The sequence below is a fragment of the Anabrus simplex genome, chromosome 5 (assembly GCF_040414725.1).
Source record: "Anabrus simplex isolate iqAnaSimp1 chromosome 5, ASM4041472v1, whole genome shotgun sequence".
Taxonomy (NCBI): Eukaryota; Metazoa; Arthropoda; class Insecta; order Orthoptera; family Tettigoniidae; genus Anabrus; species Anabrus simplex.
In genome coordinates, this window is record NC_090269.1 from 210,745,316 (window position 1) to 210,767,629 (window position 22,314).

Consider the following 22,314-nt stretch of genomic DNA (forward strand, 5'->3'; position numbering starts at 1 on the left):
GCGCGCAGCTGTGAGCTTGCATTCGGGCGATGGTGGGTACGAACCCCACCGTCGGCAGCCCTGAAGATGGTATTCCAATTTCACACCAGGCAAATACTGGGCCTGTACCTTAATTAAGGCCAGGGCCGCTTCCTTCCCACCCCTAGACCTTTTCTATTCCATCGTCACCATAAGATCTATCTGTGTCGGTGTGACGTAAAGCAACTTGTAAGGAAAAAATGATCGTGATTCTTCCATCGGATGGTGACGTTAAGCCTTGAGCAGACCCCTTAGAGTTATTCGACCTTGGTAGGCTATGTGCCGGTATGGATTTCACCTTCTCCTTGTCCCATTATCATACCACACCTACACGCGTAGGACACCCACGGCTATAAAAAGTAGGAAACCTGCATCAGGTGAGCCGGACATGTCCTTGGACACTCCCCGTACTAAAAGCAAGATGCTAAAATCTATATAAATAAAATTGTAAGGGGTCCGCTGTTTGTTTGTCTGTTTGTCTGTTCCACCATTACGTCGAAACGGCTAGATAGATCTCAACCAAACTTCATATTTAGAGTATACTCATCCCGGGGAAGGTTTCGATATACATATCATTTTAAAATATTTGAATACACGGGGGGTTTATAGGAAAACCAGAATGGTTTTTCCACCATCACTTCGAAACGGCTAGATATATCTCAACCAAACTTCATATTTAGAGTATACTCATACTGGGGAAGGTTTCAATATGCATATTATTTTAAAATCTTTGAATAGACGGGGGTTTATAGGAAAACCAGAATGGTTTTCCTCCATTTTCTCTTATACTATTGATTTTCTGTAAACTTCGTTTACCGTACGTGAAACGTCTCTTCATTATAAACAACTTTCGTTATGTTCATAATTTACCTTACTCTTCACATGACGGAGAAATTTACAGTTTTCCGCTGGTATCATGCTCTGCATTGAGTGACCGACAGACCGACAACGAACCTACAGGTTACCATGGCAACGTCTCTGACTGCATGCCAGCAGGGAAGTAACGTATTGACATTTTCCTCATTATGCTTTTAAATTCGTGGTTGTTCCTTGGGTAGAAGGCAAGAGAGGCGTCAATCGGCCTATCCGAGGGATATTGGCGGAATATCGTTGGATGTTATAACCGCCCTCGAATAGATTAAGTAATAACACCATCAGTCATCTTATTATTTGTTTACCTAGGAATCAGTGGACCTAAATTTCTCCTCTGTGACCGCTTTATTATATCCATAACTCACACTAACATAACTTATTGAGGGGCATTTGATTTTCCAATACATTCACTTGGCATTTACATATTTGTCGTTATCCGGGTGTCCTCAGTTATAATCCATTTTCTATTACTTTCAACTTTCTTAACTGTATTATTTTCTTCCTTAATTACGCCGTATATACGCGAGTGCTACAAACTACTGGATGTATTTCCACCAAGACTCATATTTAGAATATACACCTGTCCTTGATAGGTTTTAGGGCAAATATTGTTTCTAAATCCCTGAACTGACTGGAGGTTTATACGAAACCGAAACAGTGATTTTGCACTTCCACAAAATATACACAACCAAAGTTAATTTAAATCTACCTGCCTTGGTAGAAATTAATTTCTAAACCTTTTTTCTCATGTGCATCATTTCGATACGAGGATTAATAAGGGAGATATCAATAACGGACCGTTTTTCTGTACAAGTCCCATCGGACTTAACTCACGAGCGGGTGCGTGTAAAGCGTATTCCTTACAACTTGAAAACTACTGAAGACATTCAAACCAAAATTTATATTTAGCATCCACCTGTCCAAAGGTAGGTTTTAAACGTAAATAAGATTTCATGTTCCGGGATGGACTGGCGGTCTATAGGGAACCGAAATGGTGATTTTACTCTTCCACAATATATACAGAACAAGACCAACCTGACTGGAAATCGACCAAACGTGATGGAATTCCACCTCTAAACCTTTTTTCATGTGCATTTTTTCGTCAGGAGGATTAATAAGGGAGATATCATGAATGGTCACTTTTGCAGGTTAAGTCCAGCGGACATAGCCCAAAAGGTGTTTTACATGGAGCAGATTCCTTATCAATATAAATCAAATCGTAACGACTGTGTACCTCTACACTGACTATTTTGGCGAAATTTTCGTACAGCTTTCCGTTTAAGGGGTAATAATGACCATCTCCATAATTTTTGGTTTAGTTTCCTGAAAGTCCTAATTTTTACCCGCCTCGCCCAAAATCCAGATTGCGACATAATTTGCCAGAAGAAAAAGAAGATAATTGAAATTTGACAAAATTATACGTTTTAGCCTGTAACGAACGGAAAACATCCAAGATCATTAAATGTTTCACTTTTTATTCCCGAAGAATATCGAAATATGCAGGCAATTTTTATGATGGTGCAGACCTTCGGAAATTCCTATCACATAACAGATTGCACAATCTCCGTTCAATTTGGAATGATCTACAACCTTGGTCTTATGACTTTTTGCCGTATCTGTATACATTTTACGTTTGATTTTTCTCTATTAATCGATGTTAAGTCAATTTGGAATTTTCACAGCATAATTCATAATTTCGATTACTCATATGAAATACAGAATCATCAAACTCTTCACGAAAATTGGCCCACCCAGTAGCCATATGTGAGCCAAATGCTATGTATGTAGCTGTCACGTAATTATCCGAAAAGTAATGTAATGTGAGATAATCTTACAAAAACGTTACCCTGTTCCACGTTTCTAACTCAATCTGACCCAAGAATAGATGACATATCATAGGACCAGCCATTTAGGCCACTAAATCCGGCGTGTCTTATGGTATAATCCTTTGTCGATATGACGTACGTTTAGTAGCAGTTAATCTGTAAATGAAGGTCTTCAATATTGTAAACACGCATATACTTTCGTATGTCGATCTATATATATTCACTGATGTCGATTTGTAGCGATCGAGAAAGGCTGGGTCTGCTATTGTAATCAGTACTCCCCACACGCACTTTGACTGGCAGTATGAAAGGGTTCCTTCTCCAACTCCTGTGTAACTGTCATTAGTAAGGAAGGCCTACAATTGTAATGAATAGTTCCCTTCTCGATTTGACTTGCAGAAGGCAAGTGAGCATGCAGTTTTGTTTATAACTCCCCTACCCGATTGTGTTTGGCAGTAGGCAAGGGTGCCCGCCATTATAAAGAAATGTCCTCATCTAAAATGTGACTGGCATTAGGCATAGTGGCCCGCTATTTTGATGGAAACTCACCAACTTGGTGTGACTGGCAGTAAGGTAGCTGGAAGTAGGAAAATGGACCTGGCATTATAATGATAACTGCACAACTCAATTTCGAGTGATAGTAGGGTAATTGCCTGCCATTATAATAAAAACTCCTCAACTGTAATCTGTCTGGAAGTAGGAAAGGGGGCTGCCATTTTAACGATACTCCCCAAATCGATTCTGTCCGCGTAGTAGGCAATGGGGCCTGCAATTATAATGTTAACTTCCCAACTCGATTGTGAATGGCAGTAGACAAGTGAGCCTGCCGTTATATCACAAATACATAACAAACTTTTTACATTGGAAACAACGTACGGGGACCTCCCCTTGCTCTTTCTCGGATAACGCTAAGAGACATGCAATTTTAAAACAATCTTATTTACTGCAAGTACACTATTTACGTCGATATTCGAATACAATGTAGAATACCGTAGCGAAGCACGGGTACATTGGCTAGTATAGAAAATATGAAAGTGAGGATCTGTTATAAATAATTGGGAACAATCCGAGACTCAGCTAGTCATCAACCTACGCTCCCAAGCTGAGAACACCTGCGCCCCTTCTCTCCCTACTTGTCACAGGGAATACGGTGGATGTATTCTGTTCCTCCACAAACAGAGGATGGTATGATCAGCGTGGTGACTTATGGTTCGAAAGGCCCTGTGTTCGATTCCTCGCCGAGCTAGGGATTTTAGCCCCTTCTGGTCAATTCATATGACTCGAGAACTGGTTGTTTGTGTTTATTGTGATACATACCTTTTCATTTACGCACATCACTCCACCAGTCAACATAGAAAAACACTAGTTGAATACAACCCTCCACATTCGGTAGGTTTGACGTCAGGAAAGACATCTGATCATGTTTGTTGTTTTAAGGGGCCTAATAGCTGGGTCATCGGCCCCTAGTGGTAAGAAGTGAATGAAACGAAAATTAAAACTTTAAAAAAAGTATCCACTGACTAAGAACTAAAACGAATGATGGTGAAAAGATCGTGAAACAAAAACAACTAGTGGATCCAATTCACAATGCCTGAATTACTGGGATGATGCATTATTATGAAAAGGCTTCCAACATCTAGGTCGCTGGCCTCTCATAACGGTACTAATCACTGGGAGGTAGAACTATGGTGTTCCTCCTTTAGTGGTACGAATCGCAGGTAACGTAGACCCATGGTGTTTCGCTAATGGTGGCACTAATCACAGGAAATGTAGACCTATCGTATATCGTACACAATGGCATCACTCACAGGTAACACAACCCCATAGTGTTTAGCACATAAGGGTACTATTCACAACCAACGCAGACCCATGGTGCTCCCCATATAGGGGGACTAATCACGGGCGCCGGTATTCCTGTAGTGTTCCTCACTAAAATGAAATGGCGTATGGCTTTTAGTATCGGGAATGTCCGAGGACATGTTCGGCTCGCCAGGTGCAGGTCCTTCGATTTGACCACCGTAGGCGGCCTGCGCGTCATGATGAGGATGAAATGATGATGAAGACGACATATACACCCAGCCCCCGTGCCAGAGAAATTAACCAATGGTGGTTAAAATTCCCGACCCTGCCGGGAATCGACCCGGGACCCCTGTGACCAAAGGCCAGCACGCTAACCATTTATCCATGATAAGTGGTACTAATCACAGGCAACGTATACTCATGGTGTTGCTCACATAGTGCTACTAATCATAGGCAATGTAGACCCACGGGGTATGACGCATTATGGTAACAAACACAGGTAATACAAACTCATGGTATTCATCACATAATGGAACAACTCTCAGGCAACTCACACCCATGGTTTTCGTACATAGTAGTACTTACCACGGGCGCCAGCCAAACCCGTGGTCTTTCCCACATAGTGGTACTAATCACTGGCAACGTACGCCCATGGTGTTTCTCGTAAAGTAGTTCTACTCATAGGTAGCGCAAATCTATTCTGAACCCAGGGGAACCGACACATTCCAGCACAATGTTAAGGCGCAGCCGAATGTCCGCTCCCCCGCTGCGTTCGAATACACACGATCGTAGACCCTACTAAACACGGAACCATGGTGTTCCTCGCATAAAGGCACTACTCATTGGTAACGTAGATCCTTGGTGTTCCTTACATGGTGGTACTAACTGCAAGTAACGTCGACCCATGGCGTTCCTCACGTAATGGTACTAAGCACAAGTAGTTTCATGGTTCTAATGTCATCAACCCTTGGTCGCCTTTTTAGTCGCCTCTTACGACAGGCAGGGGATTCCGTGGGTGTATTCTTCATCTGCGTCCCCCACCCAAAGGGGGTGAAAGACATCTGGCCGTAAATCTATGATTAATTCATATTTAGTGCCAATTCCAGATAATTGACCAGGAAACAAGAAGTGAGTTTCAAATTATAATGAAAATTTATATTTATGGAAACGAAAAAGAGGAAAAAAACAAAAAATTTCCGAAGTGGATAAAGGAACTAGTTAAGGTTTAGGTTGCATGTATGTTCAGCCGTCAGCCCTAAGGCTGGTTGGATACCCAGTAGCTCCGCCATCAGCTGTCATAGATGGCCTAGGTATCACTGAAGAGGCGTATTTGGGAAATGACGAGTGAGGTAGTTTCCCGTTGCTTTTCTCACCGAGCCAAAGTTGTTATTACATATCACTCTGCCAAGCCCACTGAAATGCATGCACAAAACGACGCTATAAGCAACATTTTCACATTATTCATAGCAGGGACTGGTTGCATAATGAATGACATTACTAGCATTGCTCATACCACAGTCACTTTCATATTATCAAAGCCAAGGATAAAACAGAGACAGATCAATGAAAGTAACAAAATTGCTCTAGCCTATAACAGAAGACACAGTGCACTGTTAAGGACACTGGGAAGTGTTTGCCGATGGAAATGTCATTAAATATGTTGTCATTTAAATTCCATTTAGTCCTCTCCATTTCAAGATATCTCAATGAAATTTCAGAATCATAACTAGGGACCCTTACCAAACAAGGTTATGTAAATAAGATACCATATATTTAAAATGTCTTTTAGGAGAGAGATTTTTTGCACTTCCTTATGAAAACACTTCCGTTTGTCTACCAATTAGGTACACTTTTCTCAGAAACTAGTGGTCAGATTCCAGCAAAATTTTTATACATGATTTCTAAGACCCTGTTTGACATAGTGTGTGAAATTTAAAGTTACAATCTTCCTCCTTGCATTTTAAAAATAAAATTGTTCACATGCATGAATTTTTTTTACAAAATTTTGAGTAACTTTAAATTTTTTCTGGACACTGCTCTGCATATAATCACCATATCTTTCACCAGCTGTGTTGTACTCAGTACTGTTAATAACTACAAAAAATCAGACCTGTATGAGTAATAGAGCTTGAGAAAAGTGTACCTAAATAAAGAAAATATCAACTTTTGGAAAAACATAAAAACTAAAACCATGTCAATTTAGCACATACCAATGGTGTTAAAACTCCCCAGGACCATACTCATCATCTTTCCTGGCTTCCTCATCTTCTCTCCTCTTTTTGTCTGCCATCCTTTTCAACCTAGCTTCCTTGGTCATCTGCTGAAGAGTTTTTCAGCTTCCATGACTTGCTGCAAGTCTATCTTCTGGAGGGCACTCTCCATGTTCTTCCCTGGTTTGATCCCAAGCTTTTCCATAACTTGCAGTCTTTTAACACTTCCATCGTTAAAGCATATGACAACATCAAATACTGCTTGTTTTAAAGTTTTTATTCATATGAAAACAGTTACGTTCTCATATGCAATGGTTGACGATTTCATTGGGGTTCTGGGTACCCTACGACCATGTAAACATTTAGCCAGCAGCTTTGAATCACAGAGGTCTCCGTACTCAGGCTTTATTTCAGACAGAACTCCTTGAGGTAATTAGTGCTTATGTGAAAAGGTGTCGCCTGTTACCTGTGCCTTTTGATACCCACACCAGGAGTCAGCACCTTTTGGGCAAAGTTCATGGAGGCACTAACAGGTACATTCGTAGAGTATTCCATTGTTTCACTACAGTTGGCTCTATTTCCTTTAGTGGCAACACGGGAATAATACTTTCCCTTCCCAAATTTCTTAATTCTGCCCATACTCGTAAACTAGATACACAATATAAGAGCAAAACTAATAAAACACGTTGTTTCACTAACTTTCTAAACAAAACACACCTCATGTAAACATACAAATGAAAGTCGGGAAATACGCTGTTCATTTGTTTTGATAGCCTTCATCAAATACAGTAGAGACAATACGCGACACTGAGCGAGATATCGAGGGACAGCTATTGGAGCTCACCCTAGCGAGTAGACCTGAACAGTACTGATTCTCTCATAAGAGCACGTGTATTTTTGTGTGAAGTTTTTGGTGTTATTTATGCGTTTTCAGTGGGTTGACATAATTAAATAGTAGCGTGTGTCATTCCTTGATATCTCCTCTCAACATGAGGGGAAAGGTATGTGCTGTGTTTGGCTGCAGTAATTACGAAGTACAGAAAAATGCGCGGTCGTTCTTCAGGTTCCCTCGTGACAAGAACATGTAAGTAATATTGTGTTTGCATATATATTCTTCCAGTGACAGAGATTTTTATAGTACTTCATAATCTTCTGACCTGCTCGACCCATATTTTAACTGGCATAAAATGTAATACGCATATTTTATTGTATAGTGCAGCAGTTAACCTTCAATACCGATGTGTTGTTGTAGGTGTGATCTGTGGGTTTTGAAATGTCACAGAAGTGATTTGGATAAGGTGTACAAGAAAGAAGGGACGTTACGCTTATATAAGAATTATAAGATCTGTTCAGATCATTTCCAGACCAGCGACTTTAAAAATCCTCGACTATACAGCCAAGGGTATGTTACATTTTTACTCTAATTGTACGTAAATATTCCTCAAAGCATCACTATCGACAACATTTTCATACTTTTCTTTCTTTAATCCCTCTTCTCAGATTTAAGCCGGAATTTTATAGATTTTCTTTCTGTCAGTAGGCTTCGTGTTAAGAGGAGAATTGTCCAGCTTTTAAATGTTAATTCATTGCATCATGTGTGTAAGGAATGTGCCGATATTTTTGACAAGTGTCTTAATGTGATCATACAATGTTTTTTAAATGAGAAAAAAGACAAATCCAACCGTAAAAGTTCAGGCAGGAATGCTAAAGCTAAAAAAGTAATGCATAAATGAAAGATCAAGCCATTTCACAGCAGCCCATTTCATATCTTGTTTATGTGTCTAATTTCAGTCTTTGATTAATAACCTTTTAAATAATTCTTCATTCATTTATCCAGAATTGCTTTAGCAACTTCGAAGTTAATATCTCAATACCACTTTCTTTCTAGACGTAATTGATTTATCCATTTCCGTATATACATTTCCATTGATATTTAAATTTAGCGCGATTTGTTCAGGTCAAGTCACTAGGAGCGCCACCGTCGAATTGTCTCCCATTTTAGCAAGGCGAAATCCGTAAGTGTCGCGTATTGTCTCTACTGTATTTGCCTTCATAACTACTCCTGAGTGGCCAAAGATACCAACCGATCATTTGACATTTGCCACAGACTCATAAATAAAGAGAATTGTTGCACCTGCAGCAGTTACATTTGCAGATCATTGCATGCTTGAAAGGAGGGCGTGGCTGTAGAGACGCCATATTTAAAAGGCCGATTTGGGGACTTCAGATTGTGATAATGTAAAAAATAATTATATAAGCATGTAGAGTACACTCCAGGGAATGATATCACACCAAAAAAGAAAATTTGAATTTTTTACCTCAAAACATTTCCCAGTGTCCTTAACACTAGGTCCCGCGAGCAAAAGGTTATCGGAAATTTTTAACGACTCGGCCACCTGGAGAGGAAGGGAAAGGAAAACCCTCCTAGGAGCATGACTCATATGCTAAAATTCTTGGACATCTTTTAGCTACACACTCTTATTTCATTACTTTTTTCTTATTGGTATGTTTGTGTGTAGTTAAAGAAGGGATTGTTTAACCTTTTAAGTGTCAGCCATTTTTGTAGATTTTGTAGATTTAACTAAAAATGCGTACCGTACTCTTATATATCTTAATATATTGAGAATTTTGTATCAATTTGAAACTGAAAATTTATTTTTAAAATACATGGCTAATTTTGATAATTTTAAGAATACCAAATCATTCGAAAGTACAACCTTTTTGAAAAATGTTTAGTTACTTGCTAGTCAACTGAATTATAATAATGAATTTTCGATATGACGTACTAAGTTATATTTTTACACATTCTTGCTTTTCACTATATCTATTCAAAATTTAAAAAAATAAGTTTCTTTGTTCGTTATACAAATCTACACGCCTCCACTGATCAGTATCAAAATGTGCACCATGTCTCATGAGACACTCGGATGGTTATTTCGTCAAGGATTTAATAAAATGACATTGATCATAATATTATAAGATATACGGATATAAGGCTTTATCTGTTGACACCATTTTTGATACCAAAGCTCTTAAGGAATAGACCGAACGCATGAAAAGTATGGAACCTAGATTAGCAAGAAATATGACCAAACCTCATACATACAGTTTTTTGGTACTTCCGTGCATTTTGCTCCATGATACAATCTAGTGATTTATTCTCAGGAAAATTAACCTTAATTCCATAAATGAGTATCAAAAGATTATTTAGGGCCTATGGGTGGTGAATTTTGTTCTGTGGTACAACACAGGAATCTATTGTCTGGAATGAGTACTGAGTGATTGCATTCAGGCGTAGGCCTATCTCCTTGACTCAGTTTATTCCGACCTATACAGCCTTCGTATTAGTCATAGATTGCTGCTTGAATCGTATGAATCGTAGTTTTGCATTCCTCTACGTGATATATTATTGCATTCTATTCATTGATGAATATTAGGGAGGGGGACGGGGGTGAGAAAATATAATTTGTGGAGAAAATGTAAATTTGTATTTAATTTTAGACACCCAAAACTAGAAATTATAATTTTTTAATACAACCTGTGTTGCCTTGTAATCTAATACTTTAAGGTTTTTAAATATTAAAATATTACTTAGCGAAAATACGCACAAAATGTCATTCGACGCAGCTAATCAATTCGTACAGCGCCACAGCAAGTAGTAGAGACTCGCGCAGCAGCGTGTAGAGGCGCGATTTAGCATCTGCTAGCACAAAACCTTTGCTGCGCACTAAATGAGTTTTGCATACAGACAAGTCCATGTGCTGCAGCATGCCTAAAAGGGAAGGAACGTTCACTCCGCTAGTTGCTACCGAAGTGTTCACATCGGCTCCTGGGGACTACCTTAAGGTGACAAGACTTAATTTCGCTCCGAATAGCTCAGTAGTTGTTACCCCATCCACTAACTTCCTTCCCCTGCTATCCCCTCCAAGCTCGGGGCTTCGCGCAGGTTTGTACCATCAGATAGCAATCGCACATCTAGCATGTGCTGTGAGGAAGGCAATGAGGGGTACATTTTTGCAAGGTCAAAGACGATGCGCTATGAATCACCCGCTTGTTGCGCGCATTCATCAATCTGATAGTCTGACTCAATCAATGTGTCCGTGTAGTTCTGTCTGGTGTCTGTTACTTTTTTAGTGTGTAGTCGAATACTAAATAGTTTTCTTTATTGTATAAACACGCCGTACTTCTATTTAATTGTAATAAATGTGTAATTATTCCTTTGGTGAAAGTTTAATTATATAGTATTCGATCAAAACTCCAAGAAAAACTATTATTATGGCAGTTAAGTTGGTAAAGTGTCAACCTTTACCACTCTGTTGAAAATCGCTCAAAGGGTATCAAAAAGTTACCATTTTGTAGCTATTTATTTCAGTTATGTTGTCTACCCCCTCCCCCACCGCACTATATCTCCCAGACACCCAGTACTTTTTGTTGTCTCTAAATGCATGTGCTTCCCTCCCCCCCACTTCTAATTCCCAATCGCCGCTACTGTTTCTATTACCCCATCAGTTCATGTATATTATTTCATTGCCTCGAAACTTTTGAAGTGCATCCGTGGTGATATTAATGAACAACATGATACATTGCGAACGGAGCACGCGGGAGTTTATTACATTCACAACATAATTATTCAAGTTAGAATGTTGGCCATTTGGAGATGCAACGTATCATTTTCTTTCTTCTTTACTCATTTTTAAACATAATCTTGATAACTTTTCTCTTGCTACAAGTTTAAAGTTTGAACAACGTGTTTAATATTATTGGCATTGTACATCTCAATCTAGTCAAAACAAGTCCATAACAATTACTTTTCATTAGAAAAGTTGCTATTGTAATAAAGACGTCTGAACAGAAAGTGATATTAAATTTTCTTTGCTTAAAAAGCCAACATAACTTGGCTGTATATATATATATATATAAATGTATTCAGCGCACCCGAAAAGTGTGTATTACGCACTCAGCATATTCAAACTTAAGCTTGTAGCAAGAGAAATGTATCAAGTTTCTGTAGAAAAATTATGCCCTGGTTCTTTAGAGGACTCTTTGGTGAGATCCACAGTACATTTCCTGAAGCCGAATTATCCGTTCCCCAAAGCCAAGTAAAACTGATGAATAACAGGTTGTAGGAAGAGATGAGATTGAGTTTCGAAGAAGAGAACGTCCTTACGTTGTTTGATATTGAATGTACTAACTCTAGTGTAATTCTCTAATCACGAACTACACTGCATTCGGAGAAGTTGGACAGCAGCTGGTATCTACCAGTGTTAGCGAGTTCGCACCAAGTTTACAAATAGATTATTATTCCTTCAAACTTTACATCCCACTTACTCGTGCTGTCAGTGCATTCTGACTGAACACATGCCCATGTTACTTATTTGGTGTGATATGTGCTTTATATATAGTCCTTGATATTATCTCATTGTACCAACTTTTATTCGCATTAATTTTCCATACTGCAACACCCTCGATTCATGATTATGTCTACTTATTCCATTTTATGGAAACTGAAAAATAACTACACATGCTATACGTTTTGAATATAAGGATTGAGAAGTTAAAATAATAAGTCGATGGAACATAATTTATAATACCAAATAGGCAAATATAAACGTTGAACACAACAACGTCATTAAACACAGAATGCCAGGTTTCATCCAATCAAGTGAACATCTTCAGATTTCTCATATTACGGCAAATAAGAATAGAAATAAATTAAAAAATGTAAAGGAGCATCCTAAAATGCTTATGTGTTTACGAAATACAATATCACAATGCTGGAAAGAAACAAGAACAAACCCGCAATGCAACAGCGCGTTCTGCCTAGCTAGCAAGCTATCTGCCGGTATCACATATTATGAAAATTCTGCCATATCCCTGCTTGCTGGACCTTTCTAACGCCGATCTATGGCCCCTGCCGTCTTAATACATGGCGCACACGATCCACTGGAGCGATGAATATGACAACACGGCCTTAAAGCGCCCAGCTTTTATAGCATTTCGAGGGGAAGTTTCCAGAACTCTTTACAGATAGGCTTGATGCCTTTACAAACCCAAAGTTCTAATTGGCTAGAGCAAATATTCACAAAATGTTCTTAAAGGTTAATAACTAAAGAAGAAGGAAGCAGTAGGAGTGTAGACAACTTTGATACATAGAAAACAATCTACAAAAACTCTTGGTTTGTTACCAGTCCCAACACAAATTTCTTAATAAATTAGTTAGAGTTCGACCCGCTGGAAGGAGCAACAACACCGATGATAGAGACATCTAGCAGTAGAAAATTCAAATATCTTGTATAACAGTAGTTCAAGTTCCATAACATAGATGGCCTTATAGAAGGCGCGCCGTTTAACAGGACGGAGAAGGTGTAGCCTCGGTACAACCATTTTTTTAAAAAGAGGGACTGTGGCAAATCTTCAAAAGACACTTGTGAAGGGGCTGCACTCCACAAGTGTGAGGGATTCTTAGCCACTAAAAACCACACACCCTTTTCCCACGATGTGTATCATCACATCCAGGGTGCGAAATCAGAAAGAAGTGGTGGTGGTGGGGGAGAAGGAACATAGGGCTTAACTACTAGTGTTTGTTCCAGGCAGTACTCGGCGGGGAGAGGGGGTATTAAATTCTCCTGTAATTATCCGCTCCACCCAGAAAAATGTAAATTTGAAATCCTTTTGTTCGAATTTTGCTGATAAACATTAGAACGTTATTCCAATCAGCTGAGAAGTTTATGAGAGACTCGCTATCTTAAGAAAGGCCAGACGAGGCGCGATTTTTCATGATTTATTGCTTTTTTAATGGAACTTTCCTCTGCCAGGGCAATGTGTTGACTGAATAAATTTGTCAGTTTGTACCCTGCTTAAGTGAATATTGTCCTATTGATACCTATAGGAAACACACCCACTCCAAGAAGTACAGGAGCGGTGTAAACTCGAGCTACTTATAGCAACGACACGGGAGGAGAACTTAATCCACTTTACATTTTTGCCCGGGTTTCAGATGGACTTGCCAGCGTGAAATATCAACAATATGCTGCAGGTGCGGAATTGCCACTGCTGCGTTGTTTTATTGCTCAAGGTCTGGTAGTCATTTGAATTAATTCTGATGTTTTTATGAAAATATGCCCAGTTAAATTCATTAATTCAGTAATAAATTATGTGTTCTACATTTTTCTTTTATTTTATAATGAAAGGATCTTCCCGGGCAATTTTAGTGGGGGTAACCTCTGAGATAAAATCGTCGGCAGGGGGGAGGGGGTAAATCCCTCCCTCCCCCACCCCCCCGCGATTTCGCACCCTGATCACACCGAAACCGCTCTCGGATTACTTCAGGGTGATGTCGTGCTTACTTAGTCCTTCAGACTTCTTTCTTCATTTCTCCTTTACGGGCGTTCGTACGCTTCCAAATCCCTCTCCTCCTGACGAAGGAATTTCTCCATATACACTGCCACACGATCCCAGGATTCATGGTTTCGAAGAATCACAGAAATAATATTATCTGGTGTCAGTTCTCCCAATTCAGTTTCCACACATCTTCTCTTTATCATCCAATGGCCGCACACAAAGAAGGTGATCAGGCTGGGAATCGAACACGAGACTCTTTGTAGCAAAGGCCAGCATCTTAACCATTTAGTCACGAAGCCAGGCATTTACCAATGATGCTGTCGTCTTCCCCAAGTCGATAGCAGATCCAAAGGAGTAGGTAAATTGTAGAGGCGCAATCTTGGGAATGAAGAACAAGATATTCATAAAGAAAGACGCTAAACAAATATAATGCAATATGGTCAAATTAATATAGTCAAATGAAGTGAGGACTATCAAGTTAGGAACCGCAATCTGAAAGAAAATGATATTTTCTATTTGGGTAGTGAAATAACCAATGATGGTATAAGCAGGGTTGACTAATCGGGGTAAGACGAATGTTTTCAAAGAGTATAAATGTGTTCATATCGTACAGGTACTAAGGTTCAATCAGTCTGCACCAAAAAATGAGTTACCAGGTTAGTTCCTGGAGAAAAGGTGGCTGGTTATTAAGTTAACCACTTTATACTACTCAGTGTTGAGATTACGGATAGTAGAAGCCTTTACCTTCCACTCCTATAAAGGCCTGCATTGCTTGTACAGAAATGACTTTGCTTCGGTTATTTACCCGATCCTGAAGAAAGCAAAATTCTAGCGCAGACCACTGACTTAGAGTGTGTGATTGAGGAGTAATATTTTGTTTATGGTCTTATTTCATAAAGATTCGTCCAGCTGCATATGGTGCAGAGTGTTAGCCTTCAACAAAGGAAGTAGAACGTCGACTTGCCGTTATGGAAACCAGAATGATTTTTTACAGCAACAACTCTAATATAGACTACGATATTGGAGCTGGAATTACCGCGGCTGCTGGCACCAGACTTGCCCTCCAATTGATACTCGTTAAAGGATTTAAAGTTTACTCATTCCGATTACGGGGCCTCGGATGAGTCCTGTATTGTTTTTTCGTCACTACCTCACCTCCCCGTGCCGGGAGTGGGTAATTTGCACGCCTGCTGCCTTCCTTGGATGTGGTAGCCGTTTCTCAGGCTCTCTCTCCGGAATTGAACCCTGATTCCCCGTTACCCGTTACAACCATGGTAGGCGCAGAACCTACCATCGACAGTTGATAAGACAGACATTTGAAAGATGCGTCGCCGGTACGAGGACCGTGTGATCAGCCCAAAGTTATTCAGTCACCAAGGCAAACGGACCGGACGAGCGGACCGATTGATTTTGATCTAATAAAAGCGTCCCTTCCACTTCTGGTCGGGACTCTGTTTGTATGTATTAACTCTAGAATTACCACAGTTATCCAAGTAAAGTGGTACGATCTAAGGAACCATAACTGATTTAATGAGCCATTCGCGGTTTCACCTTAATTTGGCTTGCACTGAGACATGCATGGCTTAATCTTTGAGACAAGCGTATGACTACTGGCAGGATCAACCAGTGAGCTGGCTGGCTCGAGATCCGAAACCGAACGTCGTAGCCCGCCGCCGACGAGTGCGGCCTACGGGACATAGACTTGCTTTGCTCCGTTGGCCGGCCGAGTGGCCGCCAACTAAAATTTCATAGGCCGCCGAGCTCGGGCTCTCACCCGGCCGGCGTGTCTTCCCTAGGGACCGGGTCCCTTCACCATCCATCGTCACATCTCCACTTTATCCGCTGCCGAGGCCGGCAATACCGTACGAAAGGCGTACGACACAACATTCTTGCGCCCGAGTAAGGGCGAGCGGTTACCAACATTACTGAGCGCCGCATATGAGCATGAACTCTGGGTGTGCAGAGGCTCACAGATTGCAGTCGTGGGCAGTATATGGTGCAGAGTGTTAGCCTTCAACAAAGGAAGTAGAACATCGACTTGCCGTTATGGAAACCAGAATGCTTCGCTGGACAACGGGCGTGAAACTCAACGATCATATCACCAATGATGACCTACGTAGCAGATATGGAATTGTACCAATCACAGAAAAAAATGAGGGAAAGCCGGCTACGATGGTACGGACACGTGCTTCGAGCAGACAGCACATCAGTCGCAGGAGGAGGTTTAACCATCGAAGTTTCGGGCAGACGATCAGCAGGCAGACCAAAGCAGCCCGAATCCATTGAGAGATTTTAGCTCTCCGGCCCATTGGGGTCTTGAGTGCAGTTCTGTACAGGGTGATAATGGGACGGCATAGATGGAAAACGGTGGAGCTGTTAGTTAGTACGGAATCGAGCTGACCAGAATATGGTACACACCCGGAGGTTGGTTTAGTCTAAGAAAACTTTGGGCCTTTTGTAGCGAAGGCCCTCAGTTTAATAGTTGCCCAGGGATGCGAATAGGGCGTTTGGGTTATCTGGCAAGCTGGCGTAGAATGTACGGGCATTCTTCCTGATCCTGGTGTAGATGTCTTCTACCTGTAGATCATTTTGGATGTCTCGATTCCGTTCAAACCATTCTGCTACGGTTCTGTACGCCCTGGACGCTATCCAGGTGTGTGTTAGCTGCAATTCCCCAGAGGAGACTGGCATATTCTAGGCCCATTATCGGATTTTATGAGCGGTATAATTTCTCACAGAAGACGAATCGCCTGGGCCGAAATACGGTTGACGTATTCCCTGTCCAGGATAACTCCCAAATATTTAGTAGAATTTACCCACCGGATCTCCTCGCCAATGAAGATCAGGGGCGGGTGGTGATCACCAGTTCTCTTAGAAAACAGAGTTGGACTGCTTTTACTGACATTAATTTTGATTCTCCATTTTCGAAGCCAAGGTTAGAAAGTGGAGAGAGTATTCTGAAGATAATTTTGAACTCAGGGACTTTGCCATGAGACAGAGAAAATTGATGTGTCGTCAGCACGCACAGACCTTCGCGTGCGTTGGAGGGGATAAGATATGTAGAGATTAAACAGTGTAGGTGAAATAACTCCGCCCTGAGGGACTCCTGCAGCAATGGGTTGGGGGTCAGACAGAGTTTTGTTAACTTCAACTTGAAACATTCTATCCGATAAGTAGCTGGAGAGAAGCTTAACCATATAGAGGGGGATACCTATCTGAATGAATTTATATATGAGGCCTTGATGCCATACCCTGTCAAACGCACGCGAAATGTCCAGAAAAGAATCCCGTGTGCCTCCGATGGTTGACGTTTTTTTGTTATTTCCTCAGTGAGCCTGGTGAGTTGGTGGAATCTAAATTGCTCTTCATTGAGGAGATTCTTATTGGCTATTATGACGTTGAGTCTAGGGGGAGGGGGACTCAAAGAGCTTAGATATGATGGAAAGAATGGATATCGGTCTGTAGTTTTAGGGAAAGGTGGGGTCCGAAAGGTATTTAAGCATCGTGATTACTTGTGCCATTTTCCATGAAGTAGGGAAGTGAGAGTAACTAAAGATAGCATTGTAGTTTTGTAATGAAAGAGCTTTCCTAGGGAGGTTTTATTAGGAAGGAGGCCGAAACGTTGTCTAAACCAGGGGTTTTCCTGAATTTGAGCTTCTTGATAGCAGTAAACAATTCTTTGGGGGAAGTGAATTTGAAATCAGGTGGAAGGTTGATTTCAGGTGAGTTGTCTACTTCATCTTCGACCATGTCTATGAAATCGTTGCCTGACGGACCTAGATTGGGTGTGCAAGTTGACTCAAATGTATCTGCTAAGGCGTTAGCCTTATCATAATCTGTGTAAGCCAATCCTCGCTGTCCATGAAAGGATGGTGTCCCAGTCCTTTTCCTAGTGAATTTGCGGGCCAGTTGAGTTATCAGCCACGCTTAATTCATCCAGTCGGGATTTCCTGTGATGCCGAATGAGTATTGCCAAATTACGTCGTTGTTTGTTTTATAATGCTTTGAGATAAGGATTTCTATTGTGCTGCCTTAACTTCCGGGTGCCGTTCTTGATCTTGTTTTGAGTTAATATTTCAGAAAGCAGTTTGTCCTTTCTGGACTGTACAACTGCTGGTCCTACGCAGGCCAATTGAGCGGCCCAAATAATGACAATATAAATTTCGGCCGCAAGGGCATCTATATCTTCTGGTCCCTTGACTCTGGGATTGCCAATTAATGTGAGAGGAGAGGTAACCACGGTAGGACTGCCAGTTAATTTTGCGTTGGTATGGACTTCTGAACATGGATAGGGTTGGAAGATAGGGTGAGGAGAACTGGTTGATGGTCGGAATGAAGGCTGTCTAGAGTAGTGAGATTAGTATAATTGTGGATGTTTTGGGAAATGGCAATATTCAGCGTGTCTGGTCTATGATTAGGGTTGTGGGGGTAGTGCGTAAGCCGCTATGGTCCATGGGTGAGTAGCAGCTTCCTGTCACAAGATCTTGCGACCGGGTTCCCTCGAGGAGCAGTAGTTCTGCTATTCCATCTCGGCTTCTTTGCACTGAAGTCACCAGAAAGTATGGTCTGTGTGCGATTTTGAATAATTTTGTCCCAGTGGGCTGATTGAAACATGGCTTTAGGTGGAATATAACACGTCGAGATGTTGAGTGATCTTTTAAGGGTATAGACTTGTATAGAGGTGTCTTCAAGGGTGGTGAGGTCAGGAGGAGTGGGATTTATGTGGTGGAAGAGCGTGTGCCTAATAAGCATGGCGGTGCCACCGCGTTCATGGCTCGACATCCTTCATAACGCATATCTGCACTCCGACCGGGCATATGACCGTGGCAAGTGGAGAAACAAAGCCAAGAAACAGGACCCCTTCGCACTGTGGGACAAACGTTGAGGACGAAGAATAATAATAATAATAATAATAATAAGAAGAAGAAGAAGGATTGTTTCATATATAGTAAAGCCTCTCCTTAGGAACACTCCGAGGATATGGACACTCCTCAAATTTGGGCAGATTTTGTTCCCTACCTGCAATAAAAGTATGTAAAATTTAGCCCTCATTTATGGACACTGAGATACAGACATGGACAGATGTTTGAGAGTTCTAAAACTTGCTGTACCTCTTGACTACGGACTACGGACAGAACTGGGATTTCGATACCTAAATACACTGCACTGAGTGTTACACAAATAGAATAAATAGTTTTAGGACTGTACAGACAAGAAAACAATCTGTAGTAGTACTGTACTTGCTAGCCCAGCTGCCAGTAACTGGAAGCAAATCATAAAATGTCGCCTGACTGAAGGGTCCGAATTCTAGTTTTTTTTTTTGCTAGTTGCTAGTTGTTTTACGTCGCACCGACACAGATAGGTCTTACGGCGACGATGGGACAGGAAAGGGCTAGGAGCGGGAAGGAAGCGGCCGTGGCCTTAATTAAGGTACAGCCCCAGCATTTGCCTGGTTTGAAAATGGGAAACCACGGAAAACCATTTTCTGGGCTGCCGACAGTGGGGTTCGAACCTACTATCTCCCGAATACTGGATACTGGCCGCACTTAAGCGACTGCAACTATCGAGCTCGGTACCGAATTCTAGTAACCGCGATCAAGTCGATAAATACTTTTACTTTATTTCTCTCCTGTATCACTTGTCAGTTGTTTTGTCTTTAGGGTCATGGCATCTACACGCAAAGATTTGACAATCCGCGAGCAGGTTGAAGTTATCGAGTGTGCAGAAAGAATTACATGCACTGTTCATATGCTCGGAGACATGTGTAGGAACGACACAAATAATTTTGCAACAAAAAGACTATATCTTTAGAATTAAATTAATCTGTTTCATTTAAAGAGTGAAACATGTCATAAATTTACAGCGTCAGTTAGTCTAGGGATCCTCCGTCCCAACAATATGCGGACAAGTTAATACGTCCCTTCGATGTCCGTAAGTGAGATGTTTCACTATACCCGAAGGAGAGATCATCCAAGAAAGTCATGGAAAAGAACTGCGGATGAAGAAGCTTTTGAAATGGGAAAAGCTTGTAAAGAGTTTATATAAAAGCAAAAGGCAAAGTAATCTTCGTACTCCACGAATGCCCTTGGAAGGGAGGTAAAGGCTTCCATTATCTGTAACTTCGGCACTTTGTAGGGTAGAGTGGTTAGCTCTACGCCGGCCGCCTTCGCCCCCAGGAATTAACCAGGTACTTATTTTTTGTGTAGGCTGAGTGAACCTCAGGCCCATGTGCACCACTGAAGTGAAAATCTCGTTTCTTAATGTTTTTGATTTCCTGACGGTGAATCGAACACATGTCTTTGTGGGTGAACCGAACACGCCGTTTCCGCTTCGGTCAGGCTGCTCTTGAAAAGAGATTATAGCAAAATCGAAGACCACAGTATAGACGATTCGCGGATGCCGTATGTTCCAGTGGGAACAAGAGGAATAACGGTAAAGTAAGGAAATGTTGGTTTGTATAATGTATTTGGAACACATTCCCTCGTCAGTTAGGTGTGCTAAAGAGCTTAGGAAGTACCTGCTGTCCGGAGAAATAAGTAACACAGAAGTTGAAAGGATTCTTTGAGAGGACTCTATTGCAGTTAATTTCATTTCAATGCAAGTCATAGTGGAAAATATAAGAAACCTGTTACATGAGGTAAGAACATTTCCTTTAGTATCTGGGGAGGACGTTGGGTATAACTCTATGGACTTATGACTTGTTCTGATTCCCACAAAAGAATGACGGTACACAGTGAGACCAACCTTGACTTGTGCAATTAACGTTCCTCTCTTGAAACAATACGGATGTTGACAGTTCTCACTCATGATTTATGAGTCATTGCAAAGGCGGATCTCCCATCACGTATAGTTTTAGTTAAAGAAGGTAGTGAACATCTCTACATAGATAAAATGCAGTCCTCGATTCTGTCAGTTTGTGACGGTTAATGTCAAGAACTAATGGATGGATTTTGATGGGGTTTTCGCCATTCTATTAAGCATTATCGCCTTGTTTTCTATGGTGTGGCTCAAGCTATAGAGTCTGCTATTATGCCCAACCATAATACATTGTTTAATTTTTGTTAAATTCTACAACATACTAAAATTGTGTAAGTCATAGACTAACTGGAAAAGCTTACCTTTTAGTTCCTAGGGTTAATATTTATATGAAGAAAATTATCTTTGGATATCCGGACAAGTTAATACGTCCCTTCGATGTCCGTAAGTGAGATGTTTCACTGTACCCGAAGGAGAGATCATCCAAGAAAGTCATGGAAAAGAACCACCTTGGAAGGGTGGAAGGTAACACCTTCTTTTAAAGAGCTGAGTGTTAGGAACGACTCTAATTTCAGCCGGCAGGTAATTCCACAAGCAAATATTAGCGAGGATGTGCGAATCACTGTAACTATACCCGTAATATTGAAAGAAGAATTCTGACAGATAGGGCTGGAGGGAGGAGCATTGCGTGGTGTTGCCACATTCCTGCATTCCTTTCTCCTTCCTTCGCTTCCGGCTAACTTGTTCGTTCGTCCACACAGCTGTGTTCTGCTGTACGTAACTCAGAAGTGAGATTGTGTGAGTCAGTTTTAAACAAATCTGGGGCGCTAATGAGTCACGTCTGCCACATCAACTCTGACTGCATTGATTGTTTAGGTCTTGCAGTCTTTTGTTTCTGTTGGTGTAGTTGGCCGGCAGGTGCCAGGCCTAAAATTTGGTGATGCAGAAATAGAAACAAAACTCGTATAAAGTGTGATATCTACCTGAGACTCTCCAAGAACAATGACCGTTCTAAAATGTTCTAAGCACATATGTAATGTTGAAAAATGACCAGATTAAATGAAACACCGGGCAGCATATCGTTAATGTGAATTACTCCAATTATACTGAAAATTGTCAGCAGCCTACTTTGTCATTATTTGATACTCGCCTAAAAAAGTTACGAGTCATTTAAAATATCTAAGTTGTAAAACTGCGGGCAGGGACCATCACGGCATTTCCTTCGTAATTCTAACAGTAGTCGCTTAAGGGCGACCAGTATCCAGTAATCGGGAGATAGTGGGTTCGAGTCCCACTGTCGGCAGCCCTGAAGATGGTTTTCCGTGGTCTCCCATTTTCACACCAGGCAAATGCCGGGGCTGTACCTTAATTAAGCGCACGGCCAATTCCTTCCACTTCCTAGGCCTTTCCTATCCCATCGTCGCCATAAGACCTATCTGTGTCGGTGCGACGTAAAGCAAATAGAATATATATAACAGTATTCCACCTCG